The sequence below is a fragment of the Hylobates moloch genome, unplaced genomic scaffold, assembly GCF_009828535.3.
Source record: "Hylobates moloch isolate HMO894 unplaced genomic scaffold, HMol_V3 SCAFFOLD_21, whole genome shotgun sequence".
Classification (NCBI taxonomy): Eukaryota; Metazoa; Chordata; class Mammalia; order Primates; family Hylobatidae; genus Hylobates; species Hylobates moloch.
In genome coordinates, this window is record NW_026652296.1 from 36721934 (window position 1) to 36746002 (window position 24069).

Sequence of the window (24069 nt, forward strand, 5' to 3'; positions counted from 1 at the left end):
TGGTGAGGGTGTCATGTGCTGTGTCCACACCCCAACAACCCTGAACCATGGCCTCCCCTAGGTGCTGGGGTTACTAACCAAGAACCTGGTCCATCAGGACAGGCTGACTTCAGCATGTGCTAGCTCAGGAGTCTCTACAGCAACCTCAGAGGGCATTCACACCCAGACCGCCAGCCCCGTCCCCAGAGCTTCTGAGTCAGTAGGTCTGGGGAGCTGACGAGAGTTCACGATCCTAAAACGTTCCCAGATGACCCTGATGCTGCTGGTCCAGGGAACCAGCCCTTGAGAACTGGAAAAAAGGATGGAGGAATTGAATGCTGCCATTCCTTCCAGGGTGATCAACTAGAATCAAAAGGGGGCCAACTTAGAGGGGTTCAACAAGGTTCTTTGGAACACTCCCTCCCCGTGAACGTTATCAGTTAATATTGATCCGTGTTTATTTCTGAGCCTCCTGTACACCCGCTCCCGTGCTGGGTGCTGGGACTCTGCCAGGCACGGATAAACCAGGAGGGACACATCAGGGGCATCACGCACTCCACTGTGGGCCTTCGGGCTGGGTGGTGTCAGGGAGGATGGCACATGCCAGAGAGATGGGCAGTGGTGGCTCTGCAGCCAGCGAGGGCTCAGATCCTATGTCTGTACTCAGGACAGTAACATGTGCCTGAATGATCGGGGCCAGGACATTCTGGGTCTGGAGGCACTCTGACCAGCGGGACAGTTTCCAGGCATGCTTCCTCACTAAGTGTTTAGCATGGCAGTAAGCTTGCTGCAGCAAGCCACATCATGTTCAGATTTGACACGGTCTGCCCATCGCCTCTGATTTTCCTCAGGGGAGGAGGTCCAGAACAGAGCACAAAGAACCACTAGAAACTATAGGAAAGGTTATTCTGTGATATGAAAGCCTGTGGTAACTTTATTGACCAAAACGAAAAAAAAACTTCACATAATCTATGGCAGTACCCTCCAGGGCCTTCATAAAATAAGTTCATTTCAAGTTCTGTTTCAGCTTCTTGAGAATTTATTCCAGAAGGGAGGAAAACAGCTTGTCATCCCTGTGTCTGGAAGCCCCGATGGCTTTCCCTTGTTTCCTCATAAAGCCACAATTGTTTACAGATGTCTTTGTCCCTCCAGCTAGCACTAAATACCTGAAGGGAAGCAAGGCTTCCTGCTGTTTCCCCGCTCAGGGCAGCAGGGCCATGTTATCATCTTGTTACCCGGACTCTTGACAAATAACAAGAAAAGGGACCCCTATGGTCCTGGGACCAGGGGTCTTGAAAACTCTCATTTTCACTGGTGTTATTGTGCTTGCTTTTTTTCACTGGTGTTATTATTAAATTAGGTGTGAAATCTGGCCAGGTGTGGTAGCTCATGCCTGTAATCCCAGCACTTTGGGAGGCCGAGGCAGGCTGATCACCTAAGGTCAGGAGTTTGAGACCAGCCTGGCCAACATGGTGAAACCCTGTCTCTACTAAAAATACAAAATTCAGCCAGGCATGGTGTCGTGTGCCTGTAATCCCAGCTACTCAGGAGGCTGAGGCACAAGAATCACTTGAACCCTAGGGGCAGAGTTTGCAGTGAGCCGTGATCACACCACTGCTTTCTCAATAAAATAATAAAATAAAATAATAAAATAAAAAAATAAAATAAAATAAAATAAAATAAAATTTAAAAAAGTAAATTACGTGTGAAATCTAAGCAGCAGGGAATTCACAGAACTGGAAAGATAGGCTGACTTCCAAACTCCACCCTGCCCTCCCCTGCCACCGCCATTGGCCCACAGCCCCCACTTCCACAGAAAGACATCAGGGAGATGAATGAGTCTAGTTCTGATCTAGTCTGTGCCACCCTCTGATGATAGGAGCAGAGGATGGAGCAGAGGATGAGGCTACAGGGACATGCCTACCTGGACAGCAGTGATGCTTTGCTCACATTTTTGAGCCTTGGTTGATGTAACTATAAGCAATCTAAGCTCTTAACAAAATGTTGGGTCCTTGGTTTCAGAAGTCACCAACACTGCATATCTACTATTTAAAACAAAGCCAGGTGATAGTAGAGTATAGAACTAGCCACAGAAGCTTATTATATTACAGCTCTTTGAAAATAAAGCTAGCTTCACAGGATATGGTTCTGCATGTAAGTGTATATACTTACTATATACACATATATGTGTGTGTATATATATATATAAATCAAGAAAGGTGCTCTCAGCAGGAGGAATTTTTGAAATTTTTCCGATGTGTTTGTTTCCAGGAGAGATTCCTCAATGCTCAGATGCCTCAGCAGATTTTAAGTGATCAAGCTCTGCTCTGGAAGTCCTTCCCAGTGTACCCCGATAAACTAAAAAGGTCCTCCTGATCCCAAATATAAAAATCTCACCTTTTTATGAAGATAAAAGTTTTGGTGAATTGGTTCAAGAATGAGGAATGCTGAATTTGAGGCTGACAGTTCCTGATGTGTGGCTGACAGTGTTGCTTTCTGGAGGAGATGATGAGGCCGTCGCGCCCGCAGGTGGGGATGTGGTGGCTGATGAGGCCCTTCTGCAGTCCTCAGAGGCCTTTGCTGCCTCCACCTGCCCCGGAGCTCACCCTCACGCACGGCGATGCCCGCCACAGGAACCACCACTTCATCTTCCACTTCTACAGCAGGGAAGATGCCAGGCCACGGTTTCCAACCTTGTCTGGGCCCACAGTTCCCAGGACTTTCTGAGCCTGTTCTCTAATCTCCCCAGACTTCAATTTGAAGCCTTCTAGGCCACAGCCTCTTCCTTGATTTCCATGGTTTCCCTTGTGTGTCACAAAGTAGAGGCTCCCCAGCTGGGACTTTTGGGGCAGTGTTGATTTCCTGTCATTGCCCTCCATAACAACACGCCCTGTGGGCAATCCAAGGGCGTCTATAACCGCCTCAGTTAAACATCTTCTCCCTCATTTCCATCAGCAGCCAAGCCAGCTCATCTTTCAGACCCAAATCATCACGTGATCCTGCTGTCTTCCTTTCTTTAGAGAGTGTTCTTTATTGCTCCTAAGGCATTTGCCTTCATTTCTCTTTGTTTGGTATTAATCTCACCACCAACTGCTTCAGAGTCACCTTCCCTCTAGACGGGACATTCTATAACTCGGGGTTCTTGTAGAGCGGCAATGGCAGAGAGGCAGGGTTCCCAGCAGGGGCAGCCCAAGGGCAGCCAGGCGACAGTGGACGAAGGTCCGACAAGTTCTAAGGATGCAGCATGAGGGCTCCCAGGACCCAGGACCTCAGGAGTGTAGACGTTGCTGCAGCCACGTAAGGGATTCTGCTGCCTTTGAAACAGAGGGACTCAGGCCCACCCCACCACGCGGACCTGCCTGGTGAACCATTCTGGATTCAAAAGACCCTTGAGATAGACTCTCTGGCTGTTTCTCTGCTCTCCTGGGTCGTTTCCAGTTTGGGGCCCTGATGAATAAGGTACCATGAACAATCCTGTGTATCTTTTTTTTTGTGGACATTTCTGAGTTCATTTCTCTTGGGAAAATATCTAGGTGGGAAGGAGGGAAATACATGTTTATGTTTCTAAGGAAACTTCAGATCATTTCCACAGTGTTTGGAGCATTTCACCCTCGCACCAGCAGTGGGTGAGTGTCCCAGTCCTCTAGGTCCCGGCCAATCCCCAGGGGTCTCAGCATGTTTAATACGGACCAGTCCTGTGGGTGTGTGCAGAGACAGCTCATGAGGTTTTCATTTGCACTCCCCTGATGATACACGATCACGGGCACCAACTCTGTGCTTCTTGATTTTTGCATATCTGCCTTTGTGAATTAACTATTCAGGTCTTTGTCTTTTTATTATCGAATTCTGGCATTCTTCACCACCACCAGCAGAATCTCTCACTTTATAGATGATGCATCTCCCGTGCAGTCACGCAGGTGGTCCATGCAGGGCTGGGCTTGGACTCGGCTCCTGACTCCAGGCACTTGTGTATGAGCTCAAAGTATAGAATATCCTGAGTGGCAGCAGAAAGGCTACTTGGCAGCAGGAGGCAGAGACACATGACCACTTGCCTGTCTCCAAGCAGTTATCTCGGCAGCTGATAATATCTCAGTTCCGGAAGCTGCCTGGGCTCCTCACTCTGGTCTACCCTCCCTGGCAATGGTGCTGTAAAATGATTTCACAAAACCTGCATTACATTTACTTCTCCTTGCTGGCAGTAAGCCATGGCTAGCTTTGTAAATCACTTTCAGCTTTGAAGCTTCAGTGGTGTATAAACATGTGGAAAGGCCCCAATTCTCCGTGTTCCTACAGCACAGCGTGGCACAGGCAGTGGTAGGCTTCCTTTCCTTGGCTTATTTGTATGGCCTTGACACAACAGAGCTGCTGACTGCTGCGTGGGCCTAGGTGGCTGTGAGTGCCTTTCTCTGTGGTCCTCATTTGGCTTCTTGTCAGTTTCCTTCCTCCTCCTCTGCCTCCCTCCTTTCCTCTTCTTCCTGTCTCGATTTTTCTTTGGCATATTGCTTGTTAAATTGCCATGACTCTTTGAAAGTCCCTGAAGTCAAAGCAGTCAGTTTCGATTCTCTTGCCCAAGAATTTCCACCTAGGACTTTCCTCCATCCTAAGACACTGCCGAGGAAGTCTCCCCAAGGGCAGCAGCAAGACCCATCTGAGAACCCCAGAGGCACACTCGCCTCACTGTTGGGAGGCCACTTCAGCATAAGCGGGGAGCCATCATGTCCACGTCTGTCATAGAGGAGTGTGTGGGCTCCTGGGCCTGCCCTTGGTGTGGCTTGTGTGTAGCAGGCCAGAGCCGGCCTTTCTGGCTCACATGTTCTATCTGTAGCCTCTCAGCTGAGCATCCACCTCCACTGTCCAAGCTCTGCATTCATTCTGCCTGAAACAAAGCCATTTGCATGGGGCTAATGTGGACAGATACAGAGTACAGAGTAGCTGTGGCTGCCTTTCTCATGAGGACCACTATGCCCTCAAAATCATCATCTTCCTGCTTTTCAGGGTCTAGATCTTAGAATCCATATGGGGGCTTTGGAAAGCCTACAAACCTGCTTGCCTTCCCTCCCACCCAATCTGCAAAGCGTGGAGACTGGAAAGCAAGGCTGACCTTCACTTCCTGTTCTGGGATGACCAAGGGCAGGCGAAGGATGCAGCTCCGGATAACGGTGACAGAGCCCTAGAGCCATGCGTTTGGCAGAAGGGAAAGGGTGGAGCAGGGGTGTGTGCTTCCTGGGGACCGCCAGCTTGGCTGCAGCCAGACTCCCCTCCCCAAGGGTCCTGCTGGCCCCACTGCCACTCACGATGTGTTTCGATTGGGTGGGGAGCAGAAAATACAAAAGAAATGTCAAGATCCATCACTTAGAGGACAAATGTATATCATTATGCATTGATATTGCCTTTCTTGAAGTGGAAATTCTGCTCAGGGTCCATGCCATGCCTTCCTCCAGTCAGTAATAGTGACCTTCTTCACTTGGAAATCTTTTCATTTTTCTCTGCTATAAAGCCCTTAGTGAGGCCACCTCAATTGATGGTCCACACACCAATAAATACATCAGAGGATGAATAAGCAGAGTGGCTGGCAGGATGGGGAGCACAGAGCTGCATAATGGAAGGTGTCAGGGCTGCTGACTGCAGAGGAGTACTTTGCTGCAGACGTCCAAGTTCGCAGGGCTCCCCTGGTACTTGCTTCAGAAGAGTGTCGACTTAACAGCACGTGGGCTCTGGCAGTGCCAGAAAGCTTTCGACCTGCTTCCTGGCAGTGGTTGCCAATTCTTTTCTTTTCTTCCCAGAGAATTTTTACAAAAGGAAGTAGGGGGCTGAGCATGCTGGGGATGATCCGGAGAGCGAGCCGTGCCCACGGCTCACCAGCTTCCGCCTTCCTCTGTCCTAGAGGGGGACTATCCTGCTCTCCTCTAAGTGCCATAAGTACAAATGATCAAAAATGATTTAACGTCCACGCTGCACACCAATGACATGAATAAAAGATTTAAAGATACTGCCACAGCTCAGAGAGCTTCCTCTTCAAGTTTTCATCACTACGCTGCTCTCCAGCCCGAGGATCTCCGCCAAGTGACTGAGCACTTGATTCTCCAACCTCCAGAGGCGGCCCTGCTCCAGGGCAACGTTAAGAAGTGCTGAAGAGGGGGCTTATTCTTAGGGTTCCCCCAGCCGTGTTCTCCACTTGACAGTGGGACCCTGTAGTCAAACAAGCTCAGAAAAGCATTCCCTTTTAGTTTGGTAGCAAAGCATTTTGTTGTTGCTAAGAATTGATTGATGGACATTTCTGAGACTGGGAATCAAACCAGTGTCAGTTCCAGTCCTGGGAACCGGGGAAGGCTTCATGTCTTTTAGCCTTTGAAAGATGCACTGTGGAGAATGTTTTCTGAAGTGTAGGAAAAATCTCCTTTTGTTCATCGGACATCGGAATGCGGAGACTGCAGCATGATCCCTTTGGTAGGTCATCAGAATCAGGGGAGGAGTTCTCAAAACCCGAGCACCCAGGCCTCACCCCAGGCCAATCACACAAAATTCACCAGCAGAAGGGCCCAGGCATCAATGGTCCTTCAAGTTTTCCAGATTCCATAGGTAGACATAAGACTGAGAACCATTGTTTTCACGGAGGTAGAGCAATCAGGTTATCCCTTGCTCCTCGAGTGAGCTTTGTCATTTGTATTTTCAAGGGACTGGTCAATTTCATCTAAGTTACTGGATTTACAGGTACAGAGTTGTTCACAGCATTCTCTTATTCTCCTTTCAATGTCCCAGGCGTCAGGAGTGATGGCCCCTCTTTCATTCCTGATATTGATAATTTGTGCTGTCTTTATCTCCTGGTTAGCCTGGCTGGAGGTTTGTTAATTGTGTTGATCTCTTCAATTTTTATGTTTTCTTTTCAAAGAACTGACATTTGGTTTTGTTGTTTTTCTCTATGTTTTTCCCGTTTATAATGTTGTTCATTTCTTCTCTAATTGTAGTTATTTCCTTCCTTTTGTTTAATTTGTTATTTCTCTAGTGCCCTAAGGTAGTTTAGATTATACATATTAAATCTTTCATTTTTTCTAAGATATGCATTTAATGCTATAAATTTCCCTTCAAACATTGCTTTAACTACATCTCCCAAATTTTAAATTATATTTTCATGTACACTAAGTTGAAATATTCTTAAGTTTTCCTTGAGATTTATTCTTTGACCATGGGTTATTGAGAAGGGTTTTCTTCTAAGTTCCAAATATTTGAGGAATAACCTGTATCTTTCTGTTATTTAGTTCTATCTTAATTATTTTGTTGTCTGCTTCACATACTTTTTATTTTCTCTACTGTTTTTAATCTTTTGAGGATTGTTTTGTGACCCAGAATATGGCCTATATTGTGACTGCTTCATGTGCCCCTGAGAAGAATGTATATTATGCTGTTGTTGAATGAAATGTTCTTTTAATGTTAATAAGGTCAAGTTGATTGATAGTGCTACTCAGGTCATTTTTTATGATTTGTATCTTCACTACTTTTCTCTCTGCTTGATCTATCAATTACTGACAAATGGGCATGAAAATCTCTAAGTACCATTTTATCTTCTTTCATTTCTATCAGTTTTTGCCTCATGTTTTGACTCTTTGTGGTTAGGAGCACACATGTTTAGGATTGTTGTATCTTCTGGGATAATTGAACCCTTCGTCATATCCAATGTGCCTCCTTATCTATGATGATCTTTGTTGTTCTGAAGTCAGCTTTGTCTCAAATTAATATAGCCACTTCAGCTTTATTTTGATTAGTGTTAGCATAGTACATCTTTTCTCATTCCTTAATTTTAATACATCTGTATCTTTATATTTGAAGTAGGTTTCTTATAAACAGCATTCAGTTGGGTCTCTTTTTTTTTTTTTTTTTTTTTTTTGAGATGGAGTCTTGCTCTGTCACCCGGGCTGGAGTGCAGTGGCAGGATCTCGGCTCATTGCAAGCTCCACCTCCCAGGTTCACGCCATTCTTCTGCCTCCCAAGTAGCTGGGACTACAGGGGCCCACCACCACACTCAGCTATTTTTTTGCATTTTTAGTAGAGATGGGGTTTCACCGTGTTAGCTAGGATGGTCTCAATCTCCTGACTTCGTGATCCGTCTGCCTTGGCCTCCCAAAGTGCTGGGATTACAGGTGTGAGCCACCGCACCCGGCCAGTTGGGTCTCATTTTTAAAACTCCAGTTTGACAATCTGTCTTTTAACTGTCATATATAACTGATAATTAATACAGTCAGATTAATGGTTGCCAGCCATCTTTGTATGGTTGTTGCATTTGTTCTGTTTTTTTTTCCCCTCTTTTTCAGAATCTTCTAGCTTCAACTGAACATTTTACATGATTCCATTTAATCTCCTCTACTGACTTATTATTTATACTTCTTTTTTAATGTACAGTTTAGTGCCCAGGTTTCATAGTATGCATCTTAAATAATCTGAATTTACCCTCGAATAATACCATACTGCTCCATGGGTCGTGCGGGTACCTCACAACAGAGTATTTGCAGATGCCCTTCTCATTTCTTGGGACGCTGTTTTCATTTTTCACTTGAACACATGCTCTAATCACCAAAGGCAGTGTCACTATTTTTGCTTTAAATGGATAGTTATCTTTTAGATAAATTATGAGTAAGAAAAACAAAATATTTTATTTCACTTCTAGTTATTCCTTTTTTGCTGTACTTTTTTTTCTTTATGTAGATCTAAATTTCTGACCTGTAACATTTTCCTTCTGTTTGAAGAATTTCCTTGCTATTTCTTATAGACTTCAGCCCTGCTGGCAATGAATTCCATCAGCTGTTTATCTGAGACAGTTTCTATTTTATCCTTAACTTTTGAGGGATATTCTTACTGGATATGCAATTCTAACTTGCCAGTATTTTTTCCTTATTTGTTTCTTCAAATCTTTAAAGATTACAGTCAACTGCATTCTTAGTTGCACGGTCTCTTTTTCTTTTCTTTTTTTTTTTACGGAGTCTTGCTCTGTCACCCAAGCTGGAGTGCAGGGGCATGATTTCAGCTCACTGCAACCTCCACCTCCTGTGTTCAAGTGATTCTCCTGCCTCAGCCTCCTGAGTAGCTTGGATTACAGAGTTGCACAGTTTCTGATGAGAAGTCTGCTGTAGTTAACCTTGTTTCTCTAAAGAGAATGTCTTCATTCTTTTCAGATGTATTCAAGATTTTCTCTTTGGTTTCAATTTTCTATGGTTTAAACAGGATACATCTCAGTTACTTTTGGTTGTTGTTGGTTTGTTTTTGTTTTTTGTTCTAATTCTGCTTGATGTTTTCTAAGCTTCTTAGGACAGTGGCTTGGTGTTTATGACTAATATTGGAATATTCTTGACCATGATTTTTAAAAATATTTCTTGTTTCTTCTTCTGGTATTCCAGTTTTCATATGTTACACTGGTGGTTGCCAACCTTTTTGGCACCAGGGACCAATTTCGTGGAAAACGGTTTTTCCAAGGATCAGTGTGGAGGTGATGGTTTAGGGATGAAACTGTTCCATCTCAGGTCATCAGGCATTAGATTCTTATTAGGAGGGTGCAACCCAGATCTGCACATGTGCAGTTCATAATATGGTTTGTACTCCTATGAGAATCTAATGCCACCAGTGATCTGACAGGAGGCAGAGCTCAGGTGGTAATGCTCGCTCACCATCCACTCACCTCCTGCTCTGCGGCCCAGTTTCTAACAGGCCATGGACCAGTACTGGTCTGCGGCCTGGGGGTTGGAGACCCCTGTGTTACACTATTTCATATTGTTCCACATTCCTGGACTTTCTGTCCTGCTCTGTTTTATTTTCCATTCTTTTTTCTCTTTGTGTTTCAGTTTGGGTCATCTCCTTTCACCTATCCTCAAGGTCACTGATTCTTTCTTCAGCCATGTCAAATCTATGTACGAGCCCAGTAAAAAATTATTCATTTCTTTGTCTGTTTTGTGTTACTGGCATTTCTTTTCATATTTCTGCTGACATCCATTTTCTTATGTGTTGTCTACCTCTTCCATCAAAGTCTTTCACATATTGATCATAATTGTTTTAAATTACATGTCTGATAATTCCAACATCTGAGTCATATTTGAGTTTGATTCTGATGATTATTTTGTCTCATCAGTGTTTTCTTGACTTTTGGCCTGCCTTGTAATATTATGTTGAAATATAGACATATGGTATAGAGCAGAAGATACTGAGTTAAATAAGACTTTCAAGTGAGAATTGATGTTAATTTGGCCAGGAGTTGAAGTGTATTCAATGTTTGGTGTAGATTTCGGTGTCAGAAACCTCTAATGTCCTTATTTTTGCCTCTTCTCTTGGCATTTGGGCTTCCCTATATATGGCACCTAAGTCAGAGTATACGTCTTGTGGGTTTTCAAGCTCAACTCATGGTTATTATACTGGAACTCATTCACATGGTAGTAGTTTGTTCTCTGATCTGATCAAGTATCATTCTTCGGAGTGCATAGTTGGCCTGGGGTGCACCCCAGAAAAAGGTATGACTTTAAAATCTTTCTGTCCCTTCCCAGGGTAGAGTTTTCCCCAAAACAAAAGGATGTCACTGCTTCAGTTACTAATACAGGGGAATAAATGAGACCCAGCAGACACATTAGCACATGGGTTTGGGACCAAATGGCAAGAGTTATTTAAAAATATGAATAAGCAGAGTGTAAACTTAGAAATGCAGTATTTCAGCAAATCTGAAATAATACATTTTGCAAATGGCCACTTAACAAGAGAGAATGCCAAATTGGTGTTTACCATGTGCTAAGCCAACCAACTGAAACCTTCAAAGTGCAATGAACTTATGAGGTGATAAATTATTTACTTAAGTAGCAAAAGTAAATAGATAAGCTTTCCCAACACTTTGTTTTTAGAATAACAAGTGAGATGCATGTGGACGATTGCAAATGCTTTAAGGTTGCTCCCTTTTGTTGAGACAGTTTCTATTCCTTTCTTGTACACATACAAAACATCGGGCTGCAGATATTTGATGGAATATGCTAACTTAGCTTCTTTTTTAACACTCTTAAAATATTTAATGCTATCATTTAGCGTTATCAACATAATGCTGTTTACTTTGCCCACTGAAGATTCACAAGATTCTTAGCCCTTTTATCTCCATCAGGTAATGTGTTTATCATCATTGCTATGTATGCCAATGGGCACCTGAGAGGTATAATAGCAACTCAGTCAAATTGCCTTTTACCTTTTACTGAAATAATGCCACGAACTTATATGAACTGACAGAAGGCATTTTTAGGTCAAAGAGATTTTGTTAATTTTATATATTGTTTTTGAATAAAGTATTCAGGAAAACAATTGTTCTGTCATTATTCATTTTCCTACGAACCTATTAATATAAATACGTTATGTGTATAGTTTTCTTTCATCCTTGGAAATACAGCTGTGGCAGACTATATAGTCCCAAAATAGCAGCTGCAATTTTTCCCATCCCTTATAATCTTCCAGAGCCTTGACATCAATGTCTCCTCCCATGAATGCCTCCCATGAATGCCTCCCATGAATGCAGTAGAAGTGATGCTGCCTGGCTTTGAAGGTTGGATCATAACCAGATCTTGTGCTCCACCTTGATGTAGGACGTTTGCTTGAGGAACCCAGCTGCTGTGTTGTGAGGAAGCTCAAATTAGTCTATGTGCAGAAACCACATGGAAAGGCAATGAGATGGGCCTCCTATGGATAGCTTGTTTAAAGTCTCTGCTAACAGCCAGCACTGATGACCAAATGTGGGAGTAAAGACACCTCCAGATGTTTCCTCCTAGCTGTCAGGTCACCCCCAGCCTTGGGTCTTCCTAGCTGAGGTCCCAGACATCATGGTGCGGAGACAAACCATCCTCATGGTGCTTCTTGAACTCCCAACCACAGAAATCATGAGCATAATGAAAAAGTTGTTTATGCCACCACGTATGGGTAGCAGCAATAAATAGATCAGTGTCGTAAATACAATTTTGAGGTTTATCAGAAAACGGGGAGCTGGAGTTGTGTATAAAATACTTTCCTTTAAAACTGATAAGAATCCCATAGATTGTGGCTCGAAGGTTGCAGGAACTGATACAAGGTTATCCTGAAGAAGAATTTACCTTCTCCTGTAGGGTCTTAGGGAAGCTCTCCAGGGCGGCCAGGATTTTGAACCTCTTTGGTTGAGTCCATATTTAAACTCCCAGAGCCTCAGTTTCCTCATGTGCAGAACTCCACAACATGCCTTGCCTCGTGCAGGGTCTGAACTTGGAAGCCTCTGCATCACCCTTTCTCTTCCTCAATGCCACTCAAATGGAAGATACAGAACCCTGATTTTGCAAATGAAAGTTAGGCTGGGTCATGCCACATGGGGTCTGGGATACAGTATGTTCTGGTCACTAAAAGATGACTCTCCTTTAATGGCTGGAGCTTTGTTGTCTAATAACATCATGAAGATAATGTAGTCAGTCTGGGCTGTGCTATTATATAGTGGCAATACTACATTTATCTTAATTATAAACATTAAAAATAAATACAATGTATAAGCAAGGTTCTTGAATTATGTGTGTGCGTGCACTTGCAAATGCATGCTCTTGTTTATGTCACATAAATACCAGCTCCCCTGAGAATCATCTATGCACAGGAACACGAGGATGGCAGACTTGTCTCTCTTATCACTTTGCAAATATTGAGAAGTGAAACAAGACTGAAGTAGTGTTGTACAAGTGATTGGCTACCCTCCAGCTCCTTTCATAACAGCAACATTTAAAGAGAACAGACTTGATGATGACAATGACCAGTGGCCTCAGGAGGAATGGCCCTGGGTCCCCACTCTTCAGAGAAGCTGCAGTGAAGGCCTTAGGAGCTTATGTGGACACACTGTGCAGCCAATCCAGATCCTTGTTACGCACCTGATTAAAGGATCCTTGAGGTGTAACACTAGTCAAGTTTGGCTGAGGGCTGAGGGTTCCACTAAGTCAGACTCACAGGCTTAACATAGGCATTTTCATTTTTCCAGCATTTAAAACAATGAGATAGACCCAAGACCACAGCTTCTCTTTAACTCTTTTGGCAGTTTTAAATTCCAGGAGGTTTCAACACTCCTGCCCTGCCAAAGAGACTGTAAACCTCAGTCTTCTCATCTAAGAGCAGGAGGTTCTGCAGAGGCCATACCTGGAAGAAAACAGGTGCATTTTGTCTCCCTCTATATTATTTGATGATATTTTTTGTCTTTGCAATTAAGGAGATACAAGCCCTAATGCCCTGGTCTCTTGGCTACAGTAGTTACATATCTGAAACAACAACAACCACAAAATAAATAAAATAAAAACAAAGAAAGGAAAAAGGAGAAAGCGTCACATGGAGGGGAAGAGGTAAGAGAGAAAAAAATAAGAGACTCATCCAAAACAAGAAAAGCTCACAGCGGCTCTTCTCAGTGTGTGAAATATTCCATTAGCTTTAATCTGTGGAGGACATTAGCATTATGCACAGTGCGAAGGAACATTTTTAACACAGGCCCTCTTCTTCCAGCTTCGAAAGATGAGAGGAAAATATAAAGCTAATGAAGCTGCTGTTGGGATGATGCCTTTTTCCTCGGAGTAGACAGGAGAATGCTCCTTCGGGTTGGCAGAATAGCAGGCTAGTCGGGACATAATTTGTCTGGTCAGAAATGACCCCGGCAAGAGGAGAGGCTGAGCCCCGTGGTGCCCAGGAGCCCTGGTGCTCTGCCTCCCAGAGATAGTAGAGAACGCCCCTCCCTGGGCCCTCCCCAGGGACCCCCTTCCCCAGGCTCTCCCCCCTCCCCGGGCTCTCCCCCTTCCCCAGGCTCTCCCCCTTCCCCGAGCTCTCCCCTCTCCCGGGCATCTCCCCCCTCCCTGGGGTCTCCCTCAGGACCCCGCTCCCTGGGCTCCCCTCCTCCCCGGGATCTCCTCTCTCCTTGGGCTCTCTGCCCTCACTGGGCTCTCCCCTCTCCCCGGGCTCTCCCCCTTCCCCGGGCTCTTACCCCTCCCCCAGGCTCTCTCAGCATCTCCCATCCCCAGGCTCTCCCCGCTCCCCAGACTTCCCCCCACCCCGCCCCGGCCCCGGGGTCTCCCCGCTCCCCAGGCTCTCACCGCCCCCCAGCCTCTCCCCTCTCCCATACCCTCCCCTAGGACCCCCCTTCCAGGGCTCTCCCCTCTCCCAGACCCTCCCCACTGGACCCCCTTCCCGAGCTCTCCCTCAGCCTCCCCTGGGCTCTCCTTGGCCAGGGGCCCAGCTGAGAAGGTCCTGGGTTCGCCTGCCCTTTTGGGGGGCTTCCTTGTGGTAAATCTCAGAGGGCAAAATGCACCCCCGGGCTTTGCCGGGTCGGCGGGGAGTCTGAGGGTGAAGTGGGTTGCCTATGTCTGGGGCCCCTTCGCAGAAGGAGGCGGCTCTGACAAAGTCGAGTTCTCAGGAGCACCGGGCTGGGCAGTGTCTAGAAGCTCATTAAAGGTCTTGTCTCACAGGCATTGCTGCTGCACCTCCAAAGGATGCAGCTGTGACTGTGAGGAAGGCATGCAAGTCCATTCCCAGCTTTCCTGGGTTCAGAGCAGTGCCGTGTCCCCTTTTGTCCCCCAGTCAACCGGGTCCCGTGGTGACAGGGCAGCAGAGACGAGGGTGTCCTGATGGGGCAGAGTCGGTGACTGAGTTTAGGAGGTGAGGGAGAGGAAGGATGCGGGCCAGGAGCACCGAGGTTCGGTTGGTGGGGACGGCTGGAGGGTGAGCAGCCCCTTGCAGAGTCATGTGATGGGGTGCAGGCCCCGTGCTGCAGAGAACCCTGGGGACAGCATCCAGGCGGCCACCTCTTCTTGGCCCACCTATCACACCGGGTAAATTTTCTGTGTCTGTTATGTAAACCTCCTGAGTGACCTAAGCAGCTACAGGAGGAGGGGGAGGCCTGAGAGTGCAGGGATGCTGCAGAGGGCCGTGGAAGGGGGCAGATACCTCCAGAAGCCGCCAAAGCCACCTCCTTGGCCCACACCCTGAAGGTCAGCAGCCGCCAGGGCTCTGCTACATTGCCTGGCATTTCAAACCCTACAAGGACGGCGCCTTGGTCCTGCTCTGTGCAGTGTCCCCAGTGCCGGCACCCTGTGTGGAGACAGTAGCTCAGTGAAGGGTTGGGAAGCGCACACCCTATGAGGAGCAGCCGGGCATCACAGCAGCAGCAAACAGCGAAGCTAGCAGGTGATTTTCTCTCCTCCAGGCTCAGCCAGTTGCTGTCCAGGTGTGAAGGCTGAAGCCTCATCCAGCTGCCTCAACCCCTGCACCTGCTCCTTTCTGCTCCGCCTTGCAGGGGCCTCCTTGCGCCTTTTCCTGGGAGCTGCTGCTGCTCCCTGCAAATTAGCTCCTGCGCTTTCTCCTGCTGAACCCAGAAACCTGGGCCCTGAGGTGGCTGACAGAGCAGAGGGAAGGCCTTTCACTGCCAGAGGGAAGGCAGGTTGGCCCAGCCAACCTCGGCCCTGTCTGGAATGGGAGCTTCAGTTTCCTTCAAATTAAAATCCCCAAAGGCAGAGCTGGGGGGATGCAGGTGGAGGAGGGGCACGAGCCCCTGGAAAGGCCTTGGTGAAAGGCCTTGAGCTGGGTGGGAAGGAGGTGCCGGACAGATGGACAACATGTCACAATGCCAGGTGGGGAACCTCACCTTCTTAGAGCCACAGCCCCTGTCTCGGAATAGTGTTCTTAAATGTATACAATAAAATACAGAGGCTTAAAAGAGGAACCAAATATATTGAAATAGAGCTTTGGAAATATTAAAAATCATAATCAATATAGAAATATATGGGCTACTTTAAGACACTAAATAATAACTAACATTTGAGTTTGCATTTTTAAAGTAGTGATGAGCATAAACAATATTTTAAGATACCATCAACAGCTGTTATGTGATGTGAAGACATCTGTGGTTTCTCCTGGTGCAAAGTCACAACAAACTCTGCCGTGTGTTGCTTACACTCCTAATTGGAGGAAGTGCTAAATTTCAGCTAGAGGTTGATAAAAATAATGATGTAACTAATTTTCCACCCAGGCTCGTGGATGTGCTAAATGATTTCCCTGGACCTCTTAGGGGTCCTTCCTCCCGAGGGGAGAGGGCGGGTGGAGAGGTGGGGCGGGGAGGGGAGAGGGGAAGAATCCCACATTCTCTGAGCTGCAGGAGGACATTAAGAACTTTGGGCAACAGCATGCTGAGAGGAGGAGGTGGAAGACAAAAGCCTGTGCAGACCTTCCATTGGGCGCCTGTTTCGGGACAGCAGTGTGGGGATAAACTGAGCACCTGTGTCCCCTCTGAAAATTTGCCTGTGAGGAGAGGCCACCTGGGGAGGAACCCGGGCGAGTTCTGGACCCCAAAAAAGCCTGCCTGGCCCCGGGGCCATGGGGAGGATGAAGTGGGTGCAGCATGGGTTCCTTGTGCTCCCAGGCTCCCACAAAGCCCTACAGTCTTCACAGAGGGGCCTGGCAGTTAGAGAGGGGTGGCCTCTCTTGCTGGGTCAGGAGCTTGGTTCTAGAAGGGTGCTAGAGTAGCTGTAAGAGAGCAGAACCTGGGGTCGGAAGATCCAGGCTGAACCCAGGTCTCGCCCATCACCCCCTTAGGGATTTCAGGTGGGTGGTGGGGTTCTCTGAATCTCAGAGTCCCTTTTTCCTGCAACATTGGAGTAACACCCCTCCCTGGGCCCATTTCATTTCACATGGGTGCTGGAATGTGAGGATCGTTAGAAGACTGGCACACAGGAGAGGCAGGCTATTAGGGTGGACAAAACGCTGTGTGGACCAATTACATGGATGTTCAAATATTAGCAAGGAAGCTGCCTAACCTACTTAAGATACTAATGTCCTTACGAATTTCAACAAACATGTACAAATTGGCTGTTAATTTCAAATGTTAGCTTTCACTTATTAAAGTAGGCCACTGAAAGAACTCCTTTGAAACATAAACTCGTTAATTGCAAGGTAACAGAAGTGCTTGAAAGCAATAATGCTGCTTTAAAATATTTGACAAGTCAGACGTTTGAGAACGTTTCCCTGCACCTGGTCCAAACTATAAGGTATTGTTAAGTTCTGTTCATTTCATACTCCACTCACCAATTACATTAATTTATGCACATAAACATTTTAACTATAGCCTAGGCATTTAAATAGGTGAAGCAGGACTTCTGCTTGACAACAATTTGTCAATAATTAGCACTTTAATAGTATTTGTATTTTATTTATACCCTGACAACTTCCAAAAAGGATCTGTGTGGAGGGTTAGCTCATTCCTCCCGTGTGACTCACTCCCTCCCTCCTTTCCCCTGCCCTCCCCTCCCCTCCCCTTCCCTCCCTCCCTCCCTCCCTTCCTTCCTTCTTTTGGTTTTCCTAGTCCCAGTTTCTAAGATCTAATTTAATATATTGCTGTGATCACTCCAGAGTCTTAAATTAGCAACTTTAGGTTAGTTCCCCTCAGATTCTGTTTTCACTGGAGAGCGGGAGGTTTGGGGAAAGTGCTCTGATGAGCCAGTTTCCTTTATTCTTGGTTGTTGCCTCCCTACTTCACGCTTTACAACAATCGGTCAAACAAACAAACAAAAACGTATATTTATTATATTCCCTTACCAAGTCACAAATTACATGAATACTAAAAAGTCTAATCATGCACATTAGTATCTCAGAGTGAGGCTGGGTGCAGTGGCTCATGCCTGTAATCCCAGCACTTTGGGAGGCTGAGGTGGGAGGATCATTTCAGCCCAAGAGTTCAAGACCAGCCTGAGCAACATAGTGAGACCCCATCTCTACAAAAAATTTAAAAATTAGCCAGGTGTGGTGGGCATGCTAGTGTGTGCCCATAGTCCCAGCTACTTGGGAGGCTGAGGCAGGAGGATCAATTGAGCCCTGGAGGTCAAGGCTATAAGCTGTGATAGTGCCACTGCACTCCAACCTGGGCAACAGAGAGAGATACTGTCAAAAAGAAGAAAAGATCTGAGAGTGATGCCCAACCCGCTGGCGATCAGGGTGCTCTCCATGGTCTGCCTCACCCAGCACTGGTAACAGCCTCTCTCCCCTACCTGGGAGGCAGCATGGCCTCTCTATTCACGCTTCCCCCCTAGATTACCATCCTCTTCTGTCTCTAGACACTAAGAAAATTCAGGCTCCAAATCCCATTTATGCCATTTATGCCCTTGTCCTTTGGGTGTCATGATTTAAGCTGGGAATGTTCCCTGAAGTCCCCACTGTAGCTGGAGAAGAGCTGCAGGGGCATGGCCATCAGTCTAGAAGGGCTCTGGGAGACGCTGCAGGAGCTGGCTCTGTGTGGGCTGAGCAGGGGTTCCCAGCACAGGGTCAGGAGGGCAAGCATGAAGGGAGAGCCTCTGTGTGGAGGTGCCGAGGCGGGGGGTGCGGGTGGCTTTGGGACCCGCAATGGGGGACACAGAAGCCTCGGGGTCTGGCTAGGCACAAGGGGTGGGCTGAGGGCAAGTCCTCGCCCAGTCCTCGTTCCATGCTGGGATCCACGGGCAGGTCTGTGTCATGGAAAGCTGATTGTGAGGCCAGCAAGGAGACTGCACCAAGTCTGGGCATGCAGCTCTGTTCAGGGAGATGGCAGGACAGAGAGCGGCTGTCCAGGTGCGGATGGTGCTGTCTCTCTGATTTGCAGAGTAGGCTCGCTTGCTCCCATACAGCACACACAGCAGCTGTCAGCCTCACTACATCTTGTCTTATCTCAGAGGCCCTGGGACAGGGAGTAACTTGGCCAGGGTCACAGAGCTGGGAAATGGCTGTCACCAGGATGCTTTCCAAACTTTCAACCCCAAGCACCCAGACCCTTTATCTGAGTAACAAGGAGGTCTGATATCTTCTAAGTCGCCTTGGAGATGGGCAGTTTAGCCAAGCATTGGGAGGATCTGCTCTGACACCCTGCCTTCACCCCATCTCATGGTGCCATCTCCCAGAGACGCAGCCTCCTCATCCATAAAGCATTCCTTCCCATCTCATCACTGTCGTGGAGGCACACGTGTGACGGAGCTCATGAAGCACTCAGCATGGTGCCTGGCACATGGAAGAGCTCAGGATGTGATGGCCTGTGGTTGAGATGGGCATGCAGGATGTGTCCTGTTGCTGGGGTGGACCCCCTCTGGGGTTTGTCCCTGCCCCTGAGTGGCTGGCAGTGATGTGTCTAGATCCAGGAGCCTCCCAGACCCTGAGTTCTTGACTCCTGCAACCATTTGTTTATGGACCACCAAGAGCTGGAACCCTTGATGCACTTTTTGAAGATGGAGAGCTATTATAATTCTATGCTGGGACTGAGGGGGAATATTTCTGAGTTAAGATATATTTAGAAACATATCTAAGGTTGACTTTCCTTTAAGCTTTTTCTCCTAGCTTTTGAATTCTGTTAAGTTACTGGGAAATAAAATTAATCTTTTGCAGGTTAATGAAAGGTTGTGCCAAGATCAGTTTTAAGTCCTGCTGCCAAAGCTATTCTTTAGTCTTATGGCTTGGGATGCCACATGTCATGAACAATTCTGCAGGCTGCTTTCTTCTCTTGTTTTAAGACAAAGGCACAAGGATGTTTATGTCAACAGGGACCATCACAATATTCCCAAGTAGACTCAGGACTCGGGGGCACCTGACGTCTGTCCTGGTACCAAACGGTTAAGCCTTATCCAAAAATTAAAGACATCTTCCCAGCCCCTTCAGCTAGGGTCAGACTGTTCCTATCTAAATAAAAAAGAGGAATTATTTGGAGAAAAGAAAAGTCTTGGGTGGCCTCTGTGCTCCTAAATGGTGACAAGGATTAATGAAGAATTTGTAGAAAGAATCGGCCTTTCTCATGAAAGGCACACAATGGTGGCAGGTTGAATTGTTTGCCTCTAACCACGCAGAACCTTAGAGAACTTGATACATAAACTATGTGATATTCCCTGGGACAATATTTTTTTTGCTCTTGCCCTTAAGTGGCTGTGTCCCTGTCAGCACAGCAATGCAATGGAACTGGGTATGTCAGGAACACTCTCATTAAGACATGCAATTACAGGAAGCAGTGCAGGGTTCGGTGTTCCCTGTATTTTATTTTAGAACACCTGAATTACAGGATTATCCCGTTCTCGGGGATCACATCTGACAGTAACAACAAGAGGCCTCTGGGGCTCTGGCCAGATTCGCTATGATTCTTGAGCTTAGAATGCTCAAGGGAGATCAGCACCATGGGCTAAAACCGAACAGCAGAGCCACGCTGCATGAGGAGGGGCCTGGGAGAGGCACCTGGCCCATTTCCTGTGGAAGAAGTGGAAGCTTGTGGGTAGAAGGCCTCCAGGCAGAGGCTGAGGAGGGGCTCCTGGAGGGGTGGCATGGGAGGAGAGGCCATGAAAGGTGGGGGTGGCAAGGGCATACCAGGCTACAGAAGGCAGCAGAGAGTGGGAGGGGGAGGGTGTGGCCCTCCCAAGACCCCTTGGGCAGGATGGTCCAGCTATGGGTGGGAGGGGGTGCTGGAAGTAGAGCCCTAAGCTGAGTTGCGAGGGCCACCAGCCTCCAGCAAAGGTGCTCTGAGTGAGCTCTGCAGAGCATCGGGAACCGCTGAAGTCTGCGCTGGGGACAAGCACCAGCTTACCTGCCTTAGGAGCATTAATTTGGGGACTTTGGCTGACACAAGAGAAAAGGGAGGTATGAAAACAAGGTCGTGAGCTGGAAGAACAGTCTAACGGTTCCAAAAAGAGGCAGGTCATGAGAACCAGAGTAGAGCAAAGGGACAGCAGAGAGGAATGGAGAGGCCAGGAACCTTCGTAGAGACAGAATGTTTGGGATTCACAACTTGGAGAATGTGGTGGAGCTAAGGGAGGGAGCCGTGGGCCGCAGTTTGGAGCCCTGGATGTGGGCAAACAGTAGTTCCAGCAGCAGAAATAAGGCGAACACTCAGAGGCAATATCCTGACCATCGCGTGGTTCAGCTAGGGGAGCAGATTTGAGAGAATCTGCCAGGAATTGTGCCTGGGAGCTGGCCGAAGACAGAAGATGCTCCTCTGACTAAGGAAATAAGATGCCAGTTCAACTCATTTCCTATCATTGCAGCAGGGCAAAGCCCTCAAAGAAGACCCAGCCCTTCTTGACAAGGCAAAGGTGCCGAGGGTGGCCTGGCTTCCTCCTGTGGATCCATCTCCCTCTCCCTGGGCAGCATCAAGCACAGCACTGGGCAAAGAACACTTACATGCACCTGGGCAAATACACAGTGCCTGGTCCAGGCAAGGAGGTCAGATGGCTTCGTGAAAGGCTCTGCCTCCCTCCAGACTCAGCAGCTCATCAGCCAATTTGGGGCAACTCCCTTTCTCACGATTCAACTTTCATGCATAATAAATTGTGCCCTGCTGAGAGTGTTACTTGCAAGATACCTTTCCAATTACCTAAAACTCAGCTTAAGGACCAGAACAATCAGGCAATGCATAAATCTGAGCTTCTTTTGTGTGTGGTGTGCGTGACTCAAGAACCCTGCTGTGGAATCAGAGATGGGGATAGTACATTCATTCTGGCTGATTAGCACTTGGCCCCCTGTGTGCAGAGCTACATGCATAAACATGCTTCCGAGTGCCCACGGCAGGTGATCCGGAATTGTTGCGTGGACACAGGTGGCTCTGGAATGAAGAATCACCACTTACAATATCCTTTTTGGTTTTCACACTCAGTATGACATTCCCAAAGGAATGCAAAGCATTTTATAAGCCTATAAAGACCAGGCCAAAATTATTCAAAATTATCACAGGAATGCAGATAATCATTTTAAAACTGAGCTTGGAGAGCCTCAAGGTACCCCGTCTCCCCACCCACCAGTGTCAGTCTAAAATTAGCTGGGTGACAATTGCAACTTCCATGTTTTCACCTGTATTTAGGATTCTTGGCAGCACCACAAAGTATTGCCCACCTGCTCTTCATGTTTTCTGTGCCTGAAAACCTTTCTAGGATGGCCTGGAAGCTCCTGTGCTTTTCCTTTTGACCAAAAAGGGATGACCAGAGGCCCCATGTGGTGGTGGTGGGCAGTGTTGCATGTGGGATGGGCCTGGGAACATAGGGAAGTGGCAAGGAGGATAATGGCAGAAGGGGGGTAATGGGGAAGCCTTGGGGTGCAGGCATGTCTGGAAAATACAAGCTCAGGTTGGGTGGAGTGGGCTCTTGAGGGGTGATACTGTCCAGAAGGAGGTTGGGCCTTGCACGGTGAGCTGAGATATTAATGTTCAGGTGGCCCCAAACCATGGAGCTTCTGGAGAATCACAGTTGTGCTGGTGACTTTGGTTATAAACTCATCCTTCCAATTTCCTATACTCTAGTGCAGGGCCAGCTCTCAAAGGCATCTCTCTCTGCTCGTCTGTTTTGCTATTTCCAATCTGCAGTCCTGTTGCATCATCATTTATTTCTGAATTCACTGAGGCGTCCATCCCTTCCAGCTCCCAGCTGAGTCTAGGGACTCATAATCCTCTGCTCCTGTGTGTGCTTGAGTGCTGCCACAATGCAAAGCTTCCAGGGACATACATATGGACTGATACAAGTGAATGCTGCAACTGTGCTTCAGAGACCCTTTACTACTTTATACACAATCTAGACAGGTTAAAAATAAAGAGTGCCCCGTCTAAAAGGAAGGACAGGAAAAGCAAAGCAAAGGGCATCCCACATCCGCCTTCCATGTCAAAGCATAAGCTCAAGGTAATTTTTTCAGCTCTAAATTGGGCATTTGCTATGCTGTCTGTCTGGGATTCTTATAACTCCCTAAGCACCAGAAAATGCTAAGCTAAGCAAAGAGGCAAGAAAAGGGGGACATTGCCGAGAACTGCCACCTCCAGAGTCGTGAAGCATCGGTCCTGTCCTCTTGCTATGCCATTTTGCTACAACAGAAGTGCAGATGGTAATATGATGAGCACCTTTAAAACACCCATGACACTGAGATGTACCTAAAATAGCCCTGGATTCCCATAAGAATCTATAATGTGCTGATCAACCCATGACTCATTTGTCACCCCTCATTTAAATCTGTAGGTTTGGCTTGCACCAACATACATGTGAGTCCAGACACACAAAATTACTGTCCCCCACACAAAGCAGTACTGTATGCTGTTTTTCTGAACATCATCTAATCTTAGCTTTAATTCTAGAATGCAAGGTTTGGTCAAGAGAACCGAGCTTATATTCTCAATATCATTCATATGATTCTGTCCACCTACACTACTTCTCAGCCCCATCCTTACTGATGGCCATCGGGCGGTCTGAGAGGTACTTATTACCTTATTTGTGGCCGAAAGCTTTCGCTTACCAACAGGAAAGGTAGTTTCAATCGCCTTTTAATTATTGTCTCATCCATGAGATCAGCGTACATAATGTCCTGTGTATTCCTCCCAAACATCTTGTTATGTACACATGTTTCATGTTCCTGTGTACAGAGGTCTGGACACAAGGGCCCTGCGGTGCTGTCACTTGAAGCGGGTCAGTTGGCGGGTGATGGATTGTCACCATTAAGATTTTATTGGCAGGGCACGGTGACTCACGCCTGTAATCCCAGCACTTTGGGAGGCCAAGGTGGGCAGATCACCTGAGGTCAGGAGTTTGAGAACAGCCTGGCCAACATGGTGAAACCCCGTCTCTACTAAAAGTACTAAAATTAGCTGGGCACGATGGCAGGTGCCTGTAGTCCCAGCTACTCGGGAGGCTGAGGCAGGAGAATCGCTAGAACCTGGGAGGCAGAGTGAGCTGAGATTGCGCTACTGTACTCCAGCCTGGGTGACAGAGCGAGACTGTCACAAAAAAAAAAAAAAAAATTAGAAAATATTGCCAAAAGTTAAAATAATTTCTGTATTATTTGTCATGGGTTTATACTCTAGAAAGGCTTGATAGATCATATCTTTATAATTAAAATATCTTTTATTAGGTATACAACTGGAAGGAAACACTAAAATTCAGCATTGGAGACTACAGCGTTTAGCTGCCGAAGATGTTTTGAATGTGCTCTGACATCTTGTTTCATAAGAGGATCTCATCTTTGAAAAGTGTCTAAAGTAGATTTCTGTATAAACCTGTATTTTAAATATACTTGAAGTAAATTGCAGGACATTATGTTAATGCATTAACTTTACCTTCGGGTATCTGAGATGCACATAACTGC

General features: G+C 46.8%; 1 protein-coding gene across 5 annotated transcripts in view; it reads right to left on the reverse strand.

Moving 5' to 3' along the window:
* The window catches only part of SYNDIG1 (synapse differentiation inducing 1), a 195684-nt gene that overhangs the window by 33307 nt on the left and 138308 nt on the right, over positions 1-24069 (reverse strand). The gene's annotated exons all lie outside the window — the stretch shown is intronic.